This window comes from Tamandua tetradactyla, chromosome Y (assembly GCF_023851605.1).
Source record: "Tamandua tetradactyla isolate mTamTet1 chromosome Y, mTamTet1.pri, whole genome shotgun sequence".
In the NCBI taxonomy this organism is placed as follows: Eukaryota; Metazoa; Chordata; class Mammalia; order Pilosa; family Myrmecophagidae; genus Tamandua; species Tamandua tetradactyla.
Window position 1 is genome coordinate 2,532,853 of NC_135354.1, and position 24,248 is coordinate 2,557,100.

Sequence of the window (24,248 nt, forward strand, 5' to 3'; positions counted from 1 at the left end):
ACCACACATCTTTGGAGGTGAACAAGCTCAAAAGCTACTCTTTGCTGGTCTTCTTATGCTTCTTTGAGCCTTTTCTTACCCCATAGCCAATCAGGAGCCAAGTCACATAAACTCATTCAGAAATGGTGCTGAGTGGGGTCCAGAAACATGATTTCAGGGCAGGTGACATTACTCCTGGCCTAGACTGTTATAGCACCTTTCAAATAACCCTACCACCACACCTCCATAGCTTTAATTCTTCTGGAAACACACAGGCCATATCACCTCTTCAGTGTTTATGCATCTTCACTCACCCCTCAGGACATGCAAAGAGCCTCCATCCTTCTCTACCCAGTTGCCCAGCTGAATACAGCATACCCCAACATTACATTATAGTTGTTTACTTCGTCTCTAAAACGTAAGCTACAGGAAGAAATGGATTTTCAGTTTTGATCATTACATGACCTCCAGTTCTCCAATATCATATGCATTCAAAAGACATCTCTATTTTACTTATTCTCCTGATGATTCCATACAGTTCAATGGTGTCGAACACCATCTATTTGCTGATAAATACTCATTTTTATATGTCTCAAAATCTATTCATATATAGATGCCTACCTGATTCCTCACTTAGACATCCAATACACACCACACCAACACATTCAAAAGTGAACTCCCATTTCCAACCCTCCACCACCACACCTGTAGTCATCTGCATCTCTAGTTAATAACAACTCCATCCTTCCAAGATGATCTGACCAAAGACTGTGGAATCATTCTTGGTTCTCCTCTACCTTCCACTCACATCTGATTCATCAAAAAGTTCTGTTGATGCACCTTTCAAAATATATTCAGAAATGAACCACTTTTCCCCACCCCCACTACTGTCCTGTTTTGCAACCTTGATTCAAGCCATCATCCATCAACTCTCACTTGGATGAAAGCAACAGCCTCCTAACTGTTCTCTCTTTTCCTACCCAACTCCCCCTATGGTCTGTCCTCTACCCAGAAGCTAAAGTGACTCTGTTAAGAACATAAACCAGATCATCTCACTCCTCTGCTCAAAAATTCTGCTATGGCTCCCCAGTTCACTTACAGCAAAGTCAAAGTCCTAATCTTGGTTCCTTGAACAGATCTTTACTTCCCTCTGTTCTCCTCCTACTAGGCTCTGTCTATCTCATTCAGCTCTAGCCACACAGCCCACTTTGCTGTTCACAGAATGTGCTAATCACATTCCAACCTTAGAACTTGGGCAACGGTAGTTACTTTTTTTTTAAATATTTTTATTTCATACAACAAACAAACATACATTCTTGATACAGTTACAACGAATGGCTCACAATATCATCACATAGTTGTGTATTCATCACCATGATCAGTTCCTTTTTAATGTTTGCATCTCTCCAGCAAAAGAAATAAAGAAAAAAGAAAAAACTCATACATGCCATACCCTTTACCCCACTCATTGAGCACTAGTATTTCAATCTACTCAATTTATTTTAACCTTTGTTCCCTCTATTATTTTTTATTCTTTATGCATATTTTTACTCATTTGTACATATTGTAGATAAAAGAAACATCAGGCAACCTGTGACTGTCACAATCACACAGTCACATTGCAAAAGCTATATCATCAAACAATCATCTTCAGGAAACATGGTTACTGGAACATAGTTCAACAGTTTCAGGTACTTCCCTTTAGCCACTCTAATATACCATAAACTAAAAAGGGGCTATCTATATAATGCATACGAATAACCTCCAGGACAACCTCTCAGCTCTGTTTGAAATCTCTCAGCCACTGACACTTATTTTGTCTCATTTTTCTCTTCCCCCTTTTGTTCGAGAAGGTTTTCTCAATCCCTTGATGCTGAGTCCCAGATCACCGCAGGATTTCTGACCTACATTGCCAGGGGAGGTTTACACCCCTAGGAGTCATGTCCCATGTAGAGGGGGAGGGCAGTGAGTTTGCTTGTCATGTCAGCTTGTAGAGAGAAAGAGATAAGATAGGCCACATCTGAGAAACAAAAGAGGTTCTCTGGGGGTGACTCTTAGGCACAATTTTAAGTAGGTGTAGCCTAACCTTTGCAGGGCTAAGTTTCATAGGGGCAAATCCCAAGATTGTGGGCTTGGCCTGTTGACCTGGTTGGCCCCACTGCTTGTGAGAATATCAAGAATTCTCCAACTGGAAAAGTTGAATTTTTCTCCCTTTCTGCCCATTCCTCCAAGGGGAATTTGCAAATACTTCTTTATTCACTGTCCAAATCACTCTGGCATTTATTGGGGTATCACACTAATGGTCATTCCTTTTGCCTGGGACAGATTCTCCCATCTCCAACCCATTAGCTATAAGGCTAATGCACTCACCTCGTGCAAATTTTTGCCCAATAGTCACTTTCTAAGTGAAGCAAATCCTAAATATCCTATTTAAACTAGAAGCTCATCCCTACATCTATTCTGGTATTCTTGATTCCTCACCATATTTTATTTTTTTCTGTATCACTTATCTCCTATCAAACTATATAATTTACGTATTTATTATGTTTATTGTTTACTCTGTTCTCCCTGCTAGAATGTATGCTTCAAGGGCAAAAAATCTTTCTTTTATTAACTTATGCATCCAAAGTGACTAGAATAGTTTTGGCACAAAATAGTTGTACAATAAATGTCTGCTGAATGAATTTGCTTGATTAATTAATATATTTCTTAAGTGAAACAAATCAATCTCTTTCTCCAGATAGTCATGGTCATTCTCAATAGGACTCCATCGATCTTTACAATCATTTCACTCTCTACCCTAAGATTCTCTTACAGGGAGTTCCAGAACACATTCCCCAAACCCCCACTCCACCCTCTTTGCTCACCTCCACATCAAATCCTCCTCTCTCCACCCCACTTCCAGAGTCCATTTTGAACATTTGTCCCTATTTTGGTGTGAATATTGGCATCCTTTATGAATGTCCATTATATTCCACAGAACACTCATCACCTTGAAAGAGGGACCTAGGTCTTTTTATCCTCTAGATGCAGGCAGTACCTAATACACTACCTTATACAGAATAGGTGTTTGGTAGAGATGCTGATGAAATTAAGACCTTGTTTAACAGACAAGGAAAGAGGCCATCAGCTGTTAAGGGATGGGGTGGTCACATGCTCACTGACCCAGACCCCACTCCCAGCCCAGTTCTCTTTCCAGGACACCACCACCCATTTACGCTATCCTATGCCCACAATCCAGCTTTGAATTTGTATTTGAATCATCTTGCATTTGTATTTGAATCATTTTGGCAGAGAGGCCCCAGAGCATCCCAGAGACCCTGTATACTGCTGAAATGGGATTCTGACTCAAGGAACTAGGAGCAAAGTCAAAAGTACCAAAGCACACCCCCCAGGGGCAATGCCCATGAAGGTGGGCAGCTCGTCCATAGGTCATATCATACTTAAGTCATGAAGATGGCCAACTCAAGTCCATTTTACATGACTGCCTGACACCTGCTACCAGAGTAAGAGACTGAGAAACAAGGTAGCTCAGGGCCTAGAGCTTGGAGTCAGGCCTAACTGGACTCAAATTTGTGCTTCTCCAGTAGCTGTGACTGGTTGTGAGAACTTGGACTTTCCTCATTTGCCTCGTATGAGTAGGGACAACAGCATCATTGCATAGGGTGCTTGTAAGGATTAACTGAAAAGCTATATGTAAAATGCTTCTCACACTGCCTGGCACATAGTAGGTATTTAACAAATGATGGTAATTACTACTAACTTACTTATCACTGCCAAAAGGGCTTCCTACAATCATCATCACTTGGCTAAAAGAATACCTCATCACCATTCCAAGGATGCAAATGTCAAACTTCTTAGCTTACAAACCTAGCTAAGGGGCTCTCAAGTATGTGTTCGGGTCACATCATTGTTAAACCAGGCTCTATATAGCAGTTCAGCCCACTTCCTCTTATAGATCAGGACCAGTCTGCTAGCACCTCAAAACCAGGTGCTTTAAAGTTGTCAAAGCTCATTTCAAAATGGAAGGTAAAAAGCAATCCACTGTATAAAGGATATGTCTCCATGCTCCATTGGGTTCATTAACACTCATTCTTCATCCTTCCACATGACATCAAGAAATGTCACTCTTTTGATTTCCTAAAGTCACTAGAATGCAATATATCAGAAATAGAAAGGCTTTTTAAAAGAGAATTTATCAAGTTTCAAATTTACAGTTCTAAGCCCATGGAAATGTCTAAACTAAGGCATCCAGATAAAGATACTCTAATTCCAAAGAAAGCCAACATCTGTCACATGGGAAGGCACATGGTTGGTGTCTGCTGGTCCTTGCTCCTGGTTCCGTGGCTTCAGCTTCTGATATCAGTGATTTCCTCGCTAAGCTCTTGTGGACCTTCACTTAGCTCCTCTGGGACACAATTCTAGGTTCTTGTCTGTTTAGCATCTCACAGGAATGCACACAGCAACATCTGCTGGGCTCTGACAGTGTCTAAGCACCTGCTCTCTCAGCACTCCAAGAAACTCCAAACATCTGTGTCTTTGTCAGCTCTAAGCAACTGTTCTCCAAGCGTCTGCATCTGAAATTTCTTCAAACACTCAAACATCACCATGATATTACAGTTCAACTAAGTGTTTTCATCCCTAGTCTTAACATCCCTAGTCTTATCATCCCCTTGTATAAACCCATCATATTGTGGCACAGGGGTCAGCAACCACACCCTATGGGGTTTTCTGACACCTTTTGTAAGCAAAGTTTTATGAGAACACCACCACACTCATCCATTTATACACTGTCCATGGATACTTTCAAGATGCAATAGCAGAGCTGAGTAGCTGTGACAAAGAGCCTATGGCCCAAAGAAGCTAAAGTATTTACTCTTTGGACCTTCACAGAGAAAGTCTGCCAACCCTGATCTAGCATAACAAGCAAAACTTGATTTTTATCTCAGCTGTAAAATCTAGCTCCCATTCCTCCTATCTTCTTTCTGAGAAATTTAGCATTTATTCATATTGGCAGATCTATCTACAAAATGCTACAAATGCACTATCATTTTAGATGATAAATGTAAATAAGCATCTTCTCTCTTTCAAAACTATAGCCTCCAACAACTCAATGTCCAAAATGTGGTGATGTGGATAGAATGATATTTTTTAGTAAACTTTTAAGTACTTAAAAAGTTGTTTGTAGTAGCCAAAACTGGATTATGCTCCAAATGTCCATCAACAGTAGGATGAATAAATTATGGTATCTTATACAGTGGATATACATTATTGGGTATACATTACTACATAGCAATTATTATAGTATAAATTATATACTATTGTTGTATATTATAAATTATATACTAAATAATTATTTAGTAATAAAAAGAAAAAGTAAAAATATAGTAATGTGGATGAATTTCATAGCCACAACACTGAGCAAAAGAAGTCAGGCCAAAAATGTATCTGCCATATCATTCCATTTATATTAAGTTTAAAAACAGGCAAAAACCAATTGATTGTGAAAGATATTTGTTACTTTGGGAGTAGAGGACAGTGCCTGAGACAGCAGTGCTGGCACCATTCGACCTCTGATCTGGACGGTGGCAAACAAAACATTCACTGTACAAAAATTTATTGAGATATATACTTATGATGTATACAATTTTCCATATGTAAATTTCAATGATGTTCCCTTCGAAAAAATTACTGGTAAGTAAAAAAAAAATCATCATATAAAATAGGCTAAAATGAAAAGGAAAATACAGAAGAAAATATTTTCTCCACACATACAGAATTGCAAAATTTTAAACTAGAATTTACCACTTACACTGATACCCTGTCTTACACCTGCTGATATCTCAAAATGTACTATAAACACAGGGTAACAAAATAAGGAAACATGGTGAGAGCAAGAATACTGGGGTTAAGTTTTCCTTTAAAGGAAAGAGAACACAGTGAACTAGAAATCAAAGGAACTAAATTGGCCTAATCAAGATATTTTCATTAAAGCAAACACAGGGAGAGATCAGTAAGAAAATACACAAGCGAGACTTCAGAGCAAACAGAGCAAGGCTTCCTGGAAATACGACACCTGATTATCTACCTCTTGCTCCATCAGATTCTTATTTACCATCTATCAGAATCTGTGTTAGGAGGGTGCACGCATGCTGCTGGCCTACTGACATACACTTGTGCACACTGCGCTTTGTCACAGAACTCCTGCTTCAAACATACTCATGTGGAAATGCAATACATGAACAGACAGAAGTGCAGCTGCTCTCTCTCTGGATGAGCTGCAAGGCTGGGAGGCATGGACAGCCTGGAAGCCACTTGCCCAGGAGACCTTAGAAGAAACTCTACCAGGTGTGAGGACCCAGTTCACCCCATGATCCCAGAACTGGCTCAGCCAACCCAGGAGGTAAAAACGGAGCCCCCTTCCTCTCTCACCATACCTATTTTCCTTTCCCAAAGATGAGCATTGGGAGAGACAACCTCCTCAAAGAGTAAGCGTTGTTCTTGAGTGAAAAAACTCATACTGACTAGGTCAAGTCTCCTATCCAACTCCAATTTCATTTTTTTGAGGTTTCCACTCCCTTATGAGATTTCCAGAAGCACATTTATTGCTAACTCCTTCTAAAGGAACCAACTGTCAAGACACTCCCTTAGGCTGCCAGACACTGCCATAAGAATGTGTTTGCTCAGGGAAAAGATTGTCAGGCATAGCACCTAGATTTGGTGACTCTACTTTTACCCTATGAAAATGTTAAAAGTGAGCTACTAATTTGCAGTTTGGTCATCATTTGTGTATTTGTTCTTTTTTGTACTAGTTCTCTTTTTCAGTTTAATCCTAAATAGGGATTGATGGCTCAGAAAATCCCAGGTTACATTTTATGGCCACCCACAGGGTGAGTGCCCTATCAGCCCATAATAAACCATGGAGACTCTGTATGTTTTGTGTGACAGCAAACCCTGGAACAAATTACCAGTGGAAGCCTGGAACACTGGGGAGGGGCTGCATGTTCTATGACAGTTCAAGGCAACTGATGACGGACCACAATTGTCTTGCAGGTGCTTTTTGCAGGTGCACACATCTTCAAAACCATAACATTAGCCCCTTGAAATAGGAAATTGGGACTTTCAACATCTTATCTCCTCTCGGATTGGGACAGTGTTCATTAGACAGCAGATGTCCAGCAAATTATTAGGTAACTGGTCAGAGATTAACACTGCAAGTCAGAAATATAAGGCTTACCAAAGAACAAGGGGGAAGAAAACCAACTAAAAAAATATCCTTCTTTGCACTCACAAGCTATTTATTTTAATGATCCTATTTTATAAAGCCCACTGTTTTCTAAGCAGCACCTTTATATGCAATAGATCTTTTAGTCTTCATGTAGCATAGTAGATACAAACCAAGTTTATAAATGAAGAAAATAGAGCCAGAAAGTTAAATGACTTGCCTACCAGCAAAGAGCAAGTAAGAAGCAGAAATAGAACTTCTGCAGTAAAGAGGACTTTTATCTTCCACATCTCATTTCTTTACTTGTTCTTTTCTTTCAGTCACACTAACACATGCAAATCTTCCTGAAAATATGTCTTCTATTTCTTTCCTCCTCTAGGGCCAGCAGTGCACCAGGCCACTGACATTCCCTGCTGCTTCACACCCAAGAAGGGAAGAGTGATCAGAATCACGGAAAACATCTGAAGCCCATTCAGCTATTCTGTCTCCAAACTGGCTCCTCCACTCCTCCCATCTGACCTCCCAAGGAAGGGAGGAGACAGAGAGTGCTCCTGTGCTGATAAAAAGACCCACAGATCCTTGAATAAAGGCACCGAACTAAGACTTACAGATTTCTCTTTGTTCATCTCAAGGAAAAGCTATCATAACATTTTCATCAAATGGGCTTCCACTGGGCAAATCACTGGCACTATAACTATAGCAGCTTATTTATTACTTGAGATGTCAATGGAGGCATTTTTGTTGGTATTTCTCTGAAAAGCTGTAGCTACAGTGGTGCTAAGAAGTAGGTGATGGAGAAAGAAATGAAAATTATTCTAAGGATCTTTAAATATTAAATAATTATCATGAAGTGTCTAATCTGAGCTAGAAGAATCTGGGCTTCTAGGTACATAAAACAAAACTAGCAAATATATAATTTTTTGCTTCTGCCCTAGCTGATCTAACTTTGCACAACCTTGCCAAGGGCACAGAGGGATGGGTATGAGAGAGGATTCGTACAGTAAAACTATTATTTTGGTTCCCTAGTCCTCATGAAGTAGTTTGAATCCAGAGGTCTGCACAAGATGAGAGTTCAGAGTGGCTATTATTTTATATGGCTATTATCCCCATTTCCAATGAGGAAAATGAGGATCTAAGAGGATAATTAACTTGATTCAGAGAAAAGAGGTAAAGCTAGAAGTGGCAAAGTCTGTTTGATCCCAGCACCCATGCTCTATTACAAAATCTGCATTTTCCCCACAACAGATCAAATGAGCCCAAATCAAGAGGTAAGAATGAATTGGAAACTAAGGATAAACACATTTGAAATAAGCACATTAACCTTCTACCTTGAAAGCACAATCCATATGCACAAAGCACTCCAAAACTCTCCATGGGCAATGCTTTAAGAAAGGTTCACCTGCACAGACAACATCTGCTGGATGCTATAGTCCAAGGGGAACAGTGAGCATCCATCAAAATCTGTTTTTGGTAGCAGTCTAATTTAGAAAAAGATCTTAGGACTGTCCCACCACTTCCAACTCTTCCAATTTCTCCTAGGTACTTAAAGATTACAGGGTTTTCTGTGGTTTTATAGCTAATTCCCATGAAGATATTTCTGCATTTCAAAATAAAGAGGCAGCAGCATGGCAGGTAGTGCCAACCCAGCTACGGTGAGCACACTGTCTGGAATAACAGGTTCTTCATGAGCCGCTCTGAACTCTCATCTTGTGCAGACCTCTGGATTCAAACTACTCCATGAGGACTAGGGAAGGACAAGAAGCATTGGGCATGGAGAAGCTTCTGTTCCTAGGCAGCTGATTAACCTGCTCATTCTGTGGGGATGGCACTGCGAGCGTGATGGTGTGGGTGGCAGTAATGTCCTGCTCTCACATCTATGACTCCATGCAGAGTTATGTCACAACCTCCCCATCTTAAAACTAAACAAGGGGATCAAAACTACTATGCCAGAAACTCAATTTATTTTTCAAACAGGAAGTTATATGAACTAGAGCAACAAACCATGAGGCATCTTTGTTAAAAGAGGTATGTATGCTTTTTCTTAAAAGCATCGCCACACAACTCATTCTTAACAAGAAAATGTTCACACAAGCCCACACTTAGATCCACGTGCACCCATTCATATTCCTTACCAAAAGTAACTTCTCCTTTGCCAGCTTTGTCAAACAGTTGAAATGCCACCATGAACATAGCATCAGGGGCACACAGAACAGATTCAAATGCTACAAAATCTTGAAAGGATATTAATCTGCAACACAAAACAAAGTCAGTAGCTTGTGGGAAATAAAAGCTTTTACAAATATACTTTAAGGGAAAAAATGAGATGTAACTGTCACAAAAAATAAAACAAACAGATAAATGCAAACACTTAGCATTTCCTTTTACATATAGTGGACTAAAATAACAATGTACAGAGTCTCAAAGGCATGACAGATTTGAGGATACTGACATACTGAATGCATTATAATTTCAAGTGTGACAGTTTCAGCCAACATATCATTTAGTGTTCCAGACCTCAATCTTCCTTCAGGCATGTTGTTAGATTCTAGAATTAGAGTTTAGAAACTTCAGGATCTAACTATGTAATGGCAAAATACAACAGGTTTGCTGTTTATTAATACCCCATATACTACATAAAAAACAGTTCACAGGTAGTCATCCATTACCAATATCTCCTAATCACATGTGAATTAAACTAGGGATATCGTGGAGGAAATACATATAAATAGACATGAAGTTGACCACACAGAGGCCTTATAGGCTGGTAAGGCAAAAAACACTAGTCTAGGAATAATACATGGGAAAGATTAACTCACAGGACTGGGACTAATACAATGACAGGAGAATAATTCTGGTAGGAAAACAGAGAAAGCTTTGTGGAAGAAATGGAATTTAGGCCATGCCTTTAACTATGAGTAAAATGCAGCCATGCGGTGGTGGGCACAGAAGAAGGCTTTAGGTAGGGGTAACGTCCGAAGGGAGACAGATGTTAGGAAGGTGCAGAGCACATAAGCAAAGGGGTAAGTTACTGAGTTTCTCTGGACAGCAGAGTGGGTGAGAGAGAGCAATGTGAGATGAGATAATAAAAAAGGACCAAAGATGGCGCTGAAGGCAGGAAAAGAGTCGGGTCATTCTTCTCTAGGAAACAGAGTGGCTCAGTTTCTGAGGAAGGTAGTGGCATGATCAAACCTGAACTTTGGGAAGATATTTAGATTTCCAAGCACATACAGATCTGTGAGAGCTTGCCCAGAAATGTTATTTTTTAAAGTCTCTTATTTTGTATTTGACCTCAGAACTCCAACCTGTATGAGAAGATAGAGAAAAATGGAAAGAGGAGGACATTCCATGCCAAGGAAAGAGCAGAGCAATGCAAAGAGGTGAAAACAAATGGGGTGTGCTAGGTTTAGAGGAGGATGGAGGAGCAACGAGCCTGCTGCGAGGAGGACGGGGAGACTAATTGACTGGCTCTCGCCAGAGGGCCACCACCTCTGAAGGACCTGAAATGCCAAGTTAAAGAATCTAGACTTTCTTGCAGACTGTTAAGAAGGCTTGTCAGTTAATAATTGCTGGGTTCAGAGCTTCATTTTAGGAAAAAAAACTGATATGGAAGGTGAATTTAAAAGGAGCACAGACCAAATGTAGAAAGAGGGCCTGACAGTGAAAGACACTCATGGTCTAAACCAGAGCAGAAGCACCAGGAGAGGACAAAGGAGCACATGCTAGAGAAATTCCACAGAGGTAGGAACAACAAAACTTGGGAACAATTAAATGTGAGGGCAGGAGAGAGGCTGGGATAACTCCAAGACATGGATAGCTAAGTGGATTCCTGACACCACCACCAAAGAAAAAATATAAAAAAGAAAAAAGTTGGAAAGGAGGGACTTGTGAGCGAACAAGACCAGTTCCCGAGAATGTTAAATCTGAGGTAACAGGGCGATGCTGAAGGGATGGTGTCCAGCAGACAGCCAAAAGGTCCAGTAAAGGACAGGACAGGACTCCAGAGAAAGGCCAGGACTGGAACCAGAGATCTGGCAATCTTTTAAAGAAAGTTACTCAAAGCTGTAAATAAAACTGCCCAGAAGCATTTTGTTTAGGGGTGCTTTATTTTCCTCTTAAGAAATCCTTTAAAAGAGGAGAGACTTAAAGAACTGACCCCCACCATGCCCAGACCGCAGAAGCAGTGGAGGGTATAAACGGGCCCCTGGTTATCTGCTTTCTTCTTGCCACGGCCACCACCTCCAGGCAGGTACAAGCAACCCTGCGGCCACACGGTGCTTACCAGTTTGGCTGGCTGGCAGTTTGCTGATGCAGAAAACAATCCTATTTGCTAAATTTTTCCTGCTTAGACATTAGGCTAGTTAAAACAGAATTACACAACATGGTGTGTTATCTAGAAAGGATTTTTTTTTACTGGTTTGAATAAAGAAAGGTTTAAATGCAATAAAAAGAACATCTTACCTCTTTCAAAACAGTATGAGAAACCTGAAGACTGTATGTGTGAACAAATCCTCCCCTGGCAATGTCAAAGATGTTTTCATAACCATCGCTAGCCAGTGACTGCTCTTGGCATTTTAGGCATGTTTCTGATACCAAGAAGGTATGTAATTTGGTGATCCTGTTAGATACAAGGATTACACATCTATACAGGAGGTATATAAATGAACCATGAAATTACAATGTATTACCACTCAGTTCATCAAGACCATTTTGGATTCTCTAGGTAATCTGACTAGAAGACTATCCAGAATAATTACAGAGCAGTACTTTCACTCACAGAAGGATATTTGAAAACATTTATCTATGTTTTAGTATAAACAGTTCTTCAGTCTTGCTTTACAGATTTAATGGGTATTAGCATAAGTTACAACAAAGAGCATGTTATATCAAGTTCAGACCTGGCTGGTGTGCTCACTTAGTACCTTTTCCACCCCCAACAACCAAAACCTCTTTCATAGTATTAGATGCCCTTTAAGAAGAAAATCACAGGAGCCTCATTACCTCCAGGGTAGCTCTCTATGGAACAGTATTTGACATTAGCACTCACCTGCAGCTCCTAGCAGACACATAAATGGGGCAGCTGACATGGAAACAAATCAACTGAAATCACATCTTCATAGGCCTACACCACACAGAGATTAAGGATAGGGCAGGTTTCTAGTATTTCATGGTTCTCACGCTACCGTAGATTTTTTTAAGCAAGTCATTTTTGTTTTCCAAACTGCTAGAGCTATTGTTCTGTTCCTGGAAGCCATTTGTAATAGCAGAAACTTTATATGTCTTTTAATCTTTTAAAGCCCAACAGAAACAGCTAAAGCACAGCCTACTACTATAAAATACTGAGCCAAAGAAAAAAAAATTCATAGGATGGGGTTAAAAGTCAACTGCATATGCACATTATGTTTACAAAGATGGAAAGATTCTATTAGCTACCACAAACATCGAAAGAGTCTAGATGGAAATATAACAAAATGATGATGGTGCTTTTTACCACGAGTACTGCAACTTAGGTTTTCCCCCTGCTCCCACCGTCTCATTTTCTCAAGGTATAGTTCTTAACCTGTCTTAGCCTGAAGATACTTAAACTATAATACAGACTGAAAACTATATATATATAGGGGAAGAGTGGTAAGTCACGTAAGGGAGGTGGAGGTAAACTGCCCAATAAGTCAGAGAAAGGAAAGACTATCCTTAGTTTGGGGAAAAAGGAGATGGGGAATCTTACTAAAATCAAGAATATATGACATCTGAGAAATGGTGAACATAGGACACTAGTCCTTAAGGAGATCAAGTGGAGATGGGAAGCTGGGAAAGGGGAGAGTACCAAACTCAGAGCAGGTTCAGGGCTGACCGTGTGTGGAGCACAGGCCAGTGAGAGGAATACACAGATGAAAAATGCAATCTCTGCTCCCAACTTGGGACAGATGGTGAGCCAGGAGCCAAGGAAGAAGCATGGAGATGAAGAGTCACAAGCAGTGCAGGTATGCTGCGGTGAAGGAGGAGCAACGGAAGACATGGTGGTTGTGTCCTGGGCATGAAGGGCCCCTGATGCTGGGCAAGGAGGCTTTACATGAACTGGAAGGTGAAGAGACAGACGTCAGAATATGTGCTGGCAGACTCCATGAAGTCCTGAGAGAAGAGAAGGGCTCCTAATATCAAGAGGATGGGATCATGTAGTAGTATATTCTCTTGAAGACAAGGTGACAACACAGCAAGACTCTTCACCATGTCTATACTCTTTTGCAATGCAGTCCCATTACTAGGAATTGAACCTGAGAAATAATTTTTTAGTGTGTGCAGACTTAACTACAAGGATGTTCATGCAGCACTGTGGATAACAATGAAAAAGAAAGTGAAAAAGAATTTCAACATTCAACAACTAATCGATAAAAAGTTAATAAAGGAACTGATTAACCATTAAGATCATTATAAGCAAATACTTATCATTAGTTAAAATAAACACTTACACAAAGGTATGTACAGAATGACCACATTGTTAAAAGCCTACAAAAATAATATCTTACAGACATTCAGAAGGAGGAACACAATTATTAGCACTGGGCAATTCTAGGTGGTTAAATGAACAGAAGTTCAAGGTTTTTGTTTTCTTTTTGCTTGTCCATATTTTCTAATCTTTTCTATAATAAGTCATATCGAATTATTTCTGTAATAAGAATAAAAATTTATATGAAATGAAACAGCAAGGATTTAAACTTGAGTAGTGGCAGAAAGAAGTAATATGAGATGGGATGGAGGGGAGGGGCAGAGGGAGAGACAAAACTGTCAAAAGAAAAGAAATGATCTGAAAGAACCCAACTCCTGGTCGTCTAAGTTGGAAATGTCAGCTCTCCTCCTTCCACTGTTGCTTATTCTCACTCAGCAGCATCTTCTACCCCATGCGGTCCCTTTCATCTCCCTGCATCCTATCTGCAGGCCAGCTCTGAGGCTATGAAAGTTTTGAGTAACTGCACACAAGGATCTAATCTGTTCATACTTCAGGAAGTTTGGTCGGAGACAATGCACCATATCGGCATCCACTTACCACTTTACTTAAGATTCCTAACCACAAGAGGGCTTCACAAAAATAACTTCTTGAAACTTTCTTCCATCTGTTACAACAAAAACCAAGGAATTGCCCAGGATTAATGGCAGAGATAAAAGTAAAAATCTAACTCAAAAAGCAGGGTTTCAACCACTAAACACCCAGGTTTAAGTATCTGTGGGTGTCAAGAAAAAAATGTCTAGAACTGTGATCACCTTCTGTCCATGATTTTAATATTTTTATTAGCTTTTTGGCTTTTCCAGCTCTCCTCTGTCTCTTCTAAATGCCTTATGAATCAACATCATTCAGGCAACTGACCAAATGCATGTCTTGCATCTACTATATGCCCCACAAAAGCGTCGGCACAAAGGACACAAAATGAATATGACTGACAGAATCCACGTGCTCACAGAAATTTACAACTTCAATGGGGGAAACACAGCCATGAGCACATATGTGTATGAAGATAAGATCATTCCACACTCAGTAACTGCTGTGTAGAAGATAAAACAGAGGACTGCATTCAAGCAGTGCTTCCCAGACCTGGGTCCCCAAGAACTGTTACCCAGGCCCCACTCCTCCAGAGATTCTATTTAATTAGTCCAAGGAAGGGCCTGAGCATCGTTTTTTGTTTTTTTTTTTTAACTTCCCCAGTGATTCTGCTATGTAGTCTGCTTGAGAATCAACTAAGGAGGGCAATGGAGGTAGATGCTGAGAGCTGTTTTGCCTGAATGGTCAGGAAATGCCTCTCATTAAGGTGTCATTAAGTTGGGACCTGGATGATAAAAAGGAGGAAGAACAGGGAAGTCTGGAGAAGGGATATTTTGAATAGGAGAAACCTCAGTGCAAAGGCTCCAGGCGGCAAGTTCCAGGGGCCAGGGAGACAGTCCCACTGGCTTGAAGTAGTGAAGGACAGGGAGAAGGGGCATGAAATGACGGCAAGAGGGCAGGGCATACAGAGCCACATGGGTTTTACTCCAAGTAAACATGAAAACTAGTTAGCATTGGAGGGTTTCAGGCAGGGGAGTGACATGACTCCTTTGAGACATTAGAAAGAACACTCTGGTCACCCTGTCACTATGGAGCACGGCCTGCCAGGCAAAACAGTGAAACCAGGTGAAAGTGGTTGCAGCAGAAGAGATATAAATGAGAAGTGGTCCAATGTACCAAAGGATACATTTTCTAGACAGAGCTGCTAAGGCTTTAATGAATAAATATGTCTGGGAGAACTGGTTGTGGAAGCCATAGGAAGCAGTTTTTAAAGCCCAGGGGCTGGTCAGATCCCCGATGGGCACTCCCGGTGGCCTGAGGCTGCAGGCTGTGGCATCCTAAAGCACAGACTCCAAGGCCCGGTGGTCACTGAGACCAGGCAGACTGCCAGCCAGGCAGTGATGATGGAGCTCAGACTTTTCTTTAATGTGCCAGATGACACCAGCCATCGAGCATACAAAAAACCTCAGAGACCCAAATACATAAATTCATCACTATAGTTTCTAACGTGTTCTTAAATGAAAACAGACAATGGATCATTACATAATTTTATACCCTAAAACCATCAGTCATACAGTGGAAAGAGGCCCAAGTTCTAGTTTTACCTTTGGCTAATCAGGTGAATGACCTTGTTGGGCAAGCTGGAGCAGGTCTCCCTTACCTGGTCTACAGAAGGGCTTAAACAAGGTGCTCTCATAGGTGCCTTTCACTCTAAAATACTATTTTCTTCCATTTTCCATTACAGGAAATCGATCCATGTCCACACTGGCTCCAGTGCAGGTCTTGGCCTTCCTGGAGTATAGTCTGTTCTGAGGCCAGCCTGGCTCTTCAGCTTTGCCATGACTTTGGTTCAACTCCTACAGTGTTCTCCAAGGGCCTACTTAAATTCACTGGCTCCAGTGAAATTTGGCAGATTGAGTTTTGTTCAAACAAATAGGCTACTGCCCAGCTTTAAAAATATATTAAAGATTTGATTAACACTTTTATTGTATTGTTATCATGAGTTTAGACTATAAATACCACTTCTGCATATATCTCTGCTTCTGTACTGCCAAAAGATCAAGATTGGCTCTTCGGTCAACAACTTAACTCTACAACTGGTCTGTGCATACTTTCAATGTATTCATCTCTCTATCTATCTGCCTATCAACTTGCAGTCCACTCCAAATACCACTCACTCAAGCTGTCCAGGACCCACAGTATCAGATACTAGGATTTAGAGGGGTCATTTTTATACTTCCAACACTTCCTCTTCAGAAGGATTAAGCACATTTAACAAACATATTCCTTTGTTAGTTCTCTTTTGCTAACAGTTAATTTATTACACAGTAGAAAATGCCTTTCATAGGCACGTTCTCATAGTCCATTCCTTCTTCCCTCTCCTATTAAAAAACTACTGCCCACTGACCTTGAAAGAATCTCTCCCATCCCTGCCATCTCCCCTAACCTCACACCTTTTCATCTTTAAGTCATAAAAAAGCTCTTATCATGGACAATCTCCACAGAATGATATTGCACCACGGAAAAGAACAGCCACAAACTTTGTAAAACTACAGAAAATTCATATTCTCTATCACTGCAAGTCTCTAGATAAACATTGTTATCTCAAATACTAGTAAACATTAAAACAACTAAAATGCTATTTTGACATATTCCATTGTACCGGTTGTATAACTGCTAATTTTGAAAGCAGATATTCTGTATCACAAACATTCTGTATTTTAATTACATTTAATTACACCCTGAATTAAATAGTATTTTGAAATCTATCAAAGACTACCTTTTTTCTTTTTTTAAGAAAATGTACTGAGTTAACAAAAAAAACAACTCAATGAATTTTAAACTGTAGATTGTCTTTAAAGGGGAAAAAATACAAGGGAGAAAGGAAGATCACTCGAGGCAAAAAAGAGAAAAGTACATGTAAATCGTTGGAAAATTGGCTTGGGCATATGAAGAACCCAAGTCTAGATTTCTTACATTTTTCCTTGTTCTTCTAATTAAGGCTGAACAAGAAGGCTTCAAACTTTATTAAAATGGCAAATGAGGAGAGATAATGAAGACACGGACCACAGTTAAGAAGACAGTAACTAAGTAGGCATGCAAATTTACCAGTCAGCATTTTTTAAACCACCACTTTATACTGGCCTAACCCTCTGCCTGAGGTAGCAGTTTGTGAGTTTATGCCTATACAACCAGTTACTTCAGATGAGCTCAGAACACACAGACAGGCCTATGTACAGGGCACAGACTGCAAAACCCTCTTGATTGTTCTGCCTCCCATTTGATTGTTCCCTTGGTATACAGCTGAAAAACAAAAAAAGTACCCCACCCACCACTCAAGAGACCCTGAGTACCAAAGTCACAGAAAACGCCTGTAGAGCAGGAGTTTCTCATGAATACTCATAGCAGATGCCCACATTACCTATGTGTTTGTTCTTTGCTCAAACAGCATTTAAAAATGCCAAAAATTGACTGAGTTTAAATGATTTTAAACTTGGAAGACTATGCCTTTCTCAATTTGTTTTCTTGAATCTCTGAATCAAGACAATTATGATTAAAACAATATTCTAAAACAAATAAAAGCCCACCTAAGTACAGATGCACAAAAATATCAAGAGTGAATGAATTACATTCTAGCCTCTGCCAAGGAAAAATTCCCACTTAGTCACTCTGTTAAAAAAGAAACAGTAAAATACACATTTTAAAGAATACATGAAATCAAAATATACTGATTCTTCTAAGAAATACTCAGGAACATTTCAGCATTTTTTCCCATTCAATTATTTTCACATTTTTGAAACATATAAAAACCTTTTGATATGACTGTAACATAAGCCTTTGGAAAAGCAAAAATTAAATGACTCAAATAATCCTTATTTTTAAAAATAAAATTATTCATGGTGTGGGTAAGGAAAAATAAAAGTATCCTGATTTAAGTCAGACTATCACAAAAAACACCCACAATGAGCCAACATTAATATCTGCTGTGCCAGCTGAATTCAAATTAACCCAATTTTTACATGTTAATTAAACCAGCTATTTTCTTCTTATTGTATTTTTGCTTCTTAAATAGTAGAGTCTACAAGTGATTCCCAACAGGCTTGTTCCAACAACAATGACGTATATTCATTTACTTCTATTATGACCATACAATGCAGTAACTGAGAAGTAATTTTTCAGTCAATTACATGTGTAGTGCTTTATGCTTAAAGATGCTGAAATATTGTGTACTATAGAGCCATATGCCTGAATCTCTAGTCTGCCAGAGGCAGTTGCCTGGGTAATACGTTTTCTCTCCGGTTTAGCATAACCCTTCATTGAATATCATTAGGTGTCATTAAATAGCAAATATTAACATGAACTTCAATAAGTTACTTAGAGTCATTTTACCCCTGTAAACAAATATTTCATCATTAATAAGTTTAAAATAGATTATGATTTTTTTTGTATTTAAGACTATAAAAAAGAAGTGGGAGGGGGCTAGTGCCTGCATGTTGTTCCCCACCTGAATTTGCAAAAATTTCTGATAATGTAAAAACATTCAGACCAAGTTTCAGAGGTAACACTTCTCATCAATATGGTCATGATATTCAATGTAAGCAAAGAAGAATTATATATTTAAAATTTGCTAGAAGTTATAAAATGATCTCGACTGCATCTCAGAACAAAGGTTATTTTTCCCTCTTTAATAAAGAAAAGAGGGTGCATTCAAGTTCAGAAACAAAATGACTTTAAAGAATAAGGTACTTAAAATCAAGGCACAAGGTAAAATAGATACATTTATGGAATCATGCATTACCTGAAATATTTTAAATATTCAAACTTTGATAAAGCAGCTAGCATCCCTCCTTGATAATCTCTATCAGCCCTATAACTCCCGCCACTCCAAACAAGCATACAATTTTTTTAAAAAAGGCTCACTCTACAGGTAAAGCCTCAACAGTTAGAATGCCTTAACTCACTTTCACAACCAGATTGCAACTCCTAAATCAGAATTAGGATGTTTCTGAGACACATCACAATGCCAAATAAGCTTGAACTCTCATCCTATAGCAATTAAAACTTCTCCTCTATCATCCACATTACAAAGGGCCCCCACATTTTCAATGTTAATATTAAAGGATATATATCAAAGGAAAATGAATCATTATGTGGCACTGCTACCCCAATATATTTTTCTCACTTCTCCTCTCCTAACAGAGGAGAAACAGAAGCCTCCAAATCCTGGAGTAGGGAAAAGGGGACTATCAAGGGTCATGAGGTAGCCCCAAAGCTGTCCACAGTCAATCAAAGAATAACTCAAGAGAAGGCTCTGCCAGGAATAGAATTCTTCCTTACAGGAATGGAGATCCCAGATACAATTATGATGATAGGGATTTTCCTTCTCTTTCCCCTACTTGTTTCCTAATCCAAAAGAAGGAAGAAATGGCCAAAACATGGACCTGAGAGTTCAGGTGCCACATTTCTACTCCCAAACCTTACTGTCTGGAAAGGTGAATAAAACCTCAATCCCCATGTTTGGTACAGGGGCTGGGATATAGTTTGCAAAGAAAAAACTCATTTCTTATTAAACATATATTGCATTTGGTTTCAATACTCTGCTTTGAAATGGGGTAAATCATAAGAAACAACCTGATAAAAATGATGTTTTTAAGAAAAAAAATGTCCATGATATAATGGGATCAGCATAAATTCAGCCCACCTTCAAAGCCTCTATGAGAATTCATGTTCTGAATGATTATCCCAGAAACATCAAGATTTCAAGTAAAATTCAAAAAATTAAAACTTACATCATTGGTAGAGTTCTCGCCTACCATGCCAGAGACCTGGGTTTGATTCCCAGTGCCCGCCCATGAAAAAAAAAAAACTTAGATTTTACCCAAAACCAATACTAAATAGAATGCTAATCTCACCTCAACCCTCAATCCAGATTAAAATTTTATTAAATAACATAATTTGCTAAACTCGTGAAATGGCACAAGATCTCATCAAGAAAGAATGTGTCTTTGAAAATAGTTAGGGGTGAAATGGGGGTGAAATGATCATGGTTCTAGGGATTTGCTTTAAAATATTATAGAGGAAAAAATCTCATAGAAGGCATAAATATGGTAAATTATTGATTGATGAATTCAGGCAGAGTATTATATAGTATGTTCTATAGTGTGTTTGCTATAGCACACTCTAATTTTGTGACTGTTGGAAAACTTTCATAATAAAATTTTTAAGTAGGGAAAAAAAGAAAGAATATGTAAATCTGTTCACATTCAATTATATTTTGCTATATAAATAATCACAACAAAATACAATGAATTCAATAATTAATACAAGTAACTTGTGAATATAAATTTTCATTAAAATAACAAAAAAATTAAAACTGTTTGAGCCTGGTATTTTCAGACTTATGTTTGTTTTTTTACTCTCAGGGAAAACACATATAAATGTTTTTTTAAAAGAAAAGGAAACAAAAGGAAGATTTCTAGTCCCAAATGATTCAACATGTTTCTCTCCCATTCCACACTCTCTCTGCATCTGTCAGCAAGTCCTATTTCTAAAGGTCTCATAACAGTGCCAAGCTTTTTTAAAAGCATGCAGTTATAACACAGAACAACACTGACAAGAATAAGCAAAATTAGAAACTGCTGGGAGCACTTTATATATTTGCAAAAGCAAATTAAGCTGCAAGACATCTGAGACCCTTTTCCTTTTTATAGGTATAAGTATTGCCAATTGTGGAAAAGCAATATCAGTATTTGAATGTGTTTTCCTTCAGGAAGTTGGTGACTGTTTTACCTTGTGGCTTTTTTAAAGCTGTAGATAAAAAAAAGCACAGAAACAGGAAATCATGAAGCTACAGAAAGAGGATCTCAATAGGAGTCATGGTTAGCCAATCCATAGGTACTTTCCAGGGGTATTTTTCCCAAATGGAAATGCAATACCTTTAGGGAATTCTAAAATAATAACCTATATTAACATCTTGAAAAATAATGTGAAGCACTAAAATGTATTAAAAGAGGAGCTAGTGCTGCATTTATTTCGCTCTACTACTACAGACAGTAACTAAACCTCCAGACTGGTCTCCAGAGATCAGATGGGAAGAGATGAATGGTACCCAGCCAGTGAACACCTGTGCTTCAAAAGCCCAATCCCTGGAAGCAGTACAGAAGGGGATGGCAAGATTCTCAAAAAAGAATTAAGATCCTAATCCTATGGCTGGTTTTCTAGATATAAAGAAATCCTCAGAATAATTTTACAATAATTAGAACCACCCCAGACTAGGCAGCAGCCTAACTGAGGAGAAAAAAGAAAATCTGCTTTAAGTGCTAGTACCTGTTATAGAGATGGAGGGCATGAAATCCTAAAGTTTTCTTGAGAGCAAATGAGAGCCAGAGATTTTAACATCTCAAAATTCAATATGGAACCAGAAAGACCTGAGAATCGTACAGCCTAATTATCTTGATGATACTGCCTCACATATATCCACTTAAATTCATTCAACAAATATTTGAGTACTGCATGTGTCAACCACACTGTTCAAGGTTCTATAGATTCAGCAAGAAGCAAAAGTCTCTGTCTTCATGGAGCTTACAGTCATGAGTGTGGGAGGGAATGGAAAAGGGATGCAATTAAACAATTAACAAGACCCATAGGTTACAATATAACTATGAGAAATACAACAGCAAAAGGGAAAGGAAGTGTTGAGAGTACAACTGAAATTAGCATGCTCAGGGAAAGCTTCCCTGAGAGGGTGTCCTCCAAGTAAAGATTTAACAGAAGTGAGTGACCTTCTTGGGGAAAGAACCTATAGCAATCAGAAGAGGAAGTGCAAAGGCCCAGAGGTAGGACCAGGCATAGTGTGTTCAAGGCATGGCAAGGGAACCATTGGACTGTAACAAAATAAATAAGAAGGAGATGAAGTGAGGGTGGTAAAGTAAGGAAAGAGTGGGCACTATAGGGCCTTGTTGGCCACAGCAAAGACTTGAGTGTAACTTGATCCAACTTACCTTTAACAGAATCAGTCTGACTGCTGTAAAGGGACTGAAGGGATTCAAGAACAGAAGCAAAGAGGGGTGGGTGCAAGGGTAGATCAGTGGTAGAATTCTCACCAGCCAGGTAGGAGAACCAGGTTCAATTCCCAGCTCATGTACTTCCCCCAGCCCTACCCCCTAAAATTCAACAAATGATACTGCAATAATGAGATACATGGAAAAATAATGAAATGTGACCCCTACCACACAGCATACAAAATAAATAAATAAATAAGAAGCAGGGGAACTTATTAAGAGACTGTTAAAATAATTCAGGTGAGAGAAATTGTGCCTTTGGTTACAGCAGTAGCAGTGAAGATGTTAAGTGGTTAAATACCAGATATGGATAACATTCTTCCATGATGCTGTAGGTGGGATTGAAAAATTAAATCATGTGAAACAAGGGATGTATTATTGTTGGTTGAAGGGATTCAATAGGAATGAAGCTACACAACTAGCCAGCTGGGAGTCATGCATCAATCACAACTGAATTTCATCTGAATCTGCTTCACTGAAGTTTGCATAAGGAACACATTAGCACTTTTTTTCACTTGTTTAATAAAGCTTTATTTCTGAAAATACACATTTACATGAAGTTGCAAAGAAAAAAAATGCAGCAGTTTATATTTGCTTCTTCCTTTAAAGCATCTCCACCAGCAGTTGGTACATATCAGTCTTTGCCATATCTGGTGTAGGTTTTGAGGGCTCTATTCAAGAAACCAACCTGATGAATCTTGTCCTAAGCACTTCCTAAGGGGATGCCCTGATTAGGGATACTTGAATTATTGTTTCCCCAGAGATGGCCATGGCAGTAATGAGCTTAGGGTGGGAAACTTCCTTAAAGTTTGTCCTCTGTGGTTTTATGAAACAAAGCCAGGACTCGGCATGTCCTGGAATTGGTTTTGGACATATTTTTTACACAGTCCCCAGACTTGTTTAGTAAGGTCTTTGTCTTTTTGAGTAACACGTTGCACCCTCCTTTTTCATATTGCCCTTGCTGGTATCCCAAAGCCTGAAGAGCAGTTGCTACTATGTCACCTCACTAAGAAATCAGAGGGAGTTTTATTATATTTTGAAGCTAAAGTCAACTGGATTGATGGAAGATTAGATCTGAGATGAGAGAGAAAAAGAGAAAGTAAGGACATTTCCAGAGTTTGGAGCCGAGCAACTGCCAAGATGGAATGCCATGTTGAGACAGCAAACACAAAGGGAAGAATGTGCTTGGAGAGAAGATCAGGGTCCTAGTTCAGGACAAATGAAATTTGAGAGGCCTACTAGACATGCAAACATCTCAGAGGCAGCAAGGCAGATATGTTACAGGAGTTCAGGGAAATGAACAGAAATAGAGACCAAGCTAACTATTTAGAGACATGACACAGACAAGATCATCTGAACTCGAGGTCATCCAAGAGTAAGAGGTGCAAGGGTAGTTCAATGGTAGAATTCTCGCCTGTTGTGCAGGAGACCTTGTTCAATTCCTGGCCCATGCACTTCCCAAAATAAACAGACCAAAAATAAACACTAACAACAGCAACAAAAAAAAACAAGCAAAAATTCAACAAATGGTGCTGCAATAACAGGATACTCACATGGAGAAATAATGAAATGTGACCCCGCTACACAGCATACAAAAAAAAAAAAAGAAGTAAGAGGATGAAAAAGAGCCAGAAAAGGAGATAGAAAGAACATCATGTGAGGTGGGAGGAAAGCCAAGAGAACATATGTCCTGGAAATAAAAAGTTTTTCAAGAAGGAGTGAGGGAATGCAAGCCTTACTGATATACCAAGTGACTGAAGGACTAATGTAATCACTGGAGTTTTCAGCACTGACCTTAAGGAGGACAGGCTTAGTAGAGAGATTAAGACATTCCCAAATACAAAAAAGCCACAGAGTACTTGTCACCACTAGGCTGGCCCTACAAATGATGTTTAATGAGTTCTGTAGGTTGAAAGGAAAGGCAGCATGGGGGAAAACTACTATTGCATGCCAT

General features: G+C 39.2%; 1 pseudogene; it reads right to left on the reverse strand.

Annotated features, from left to right (window-relative positions):
* LOC143672478 (electrogenic aspartate/glutamate antiporter SLC25A13, mitochondrial-like) overlaps positions 1 to 15,682 on the reverse strand; it is a 120,681-nt pseudogene extending 104,999 nt beyond the window's left edge.
* Positions 15,683 to 24,248: the final 8,566 nt, after the last annotated feature.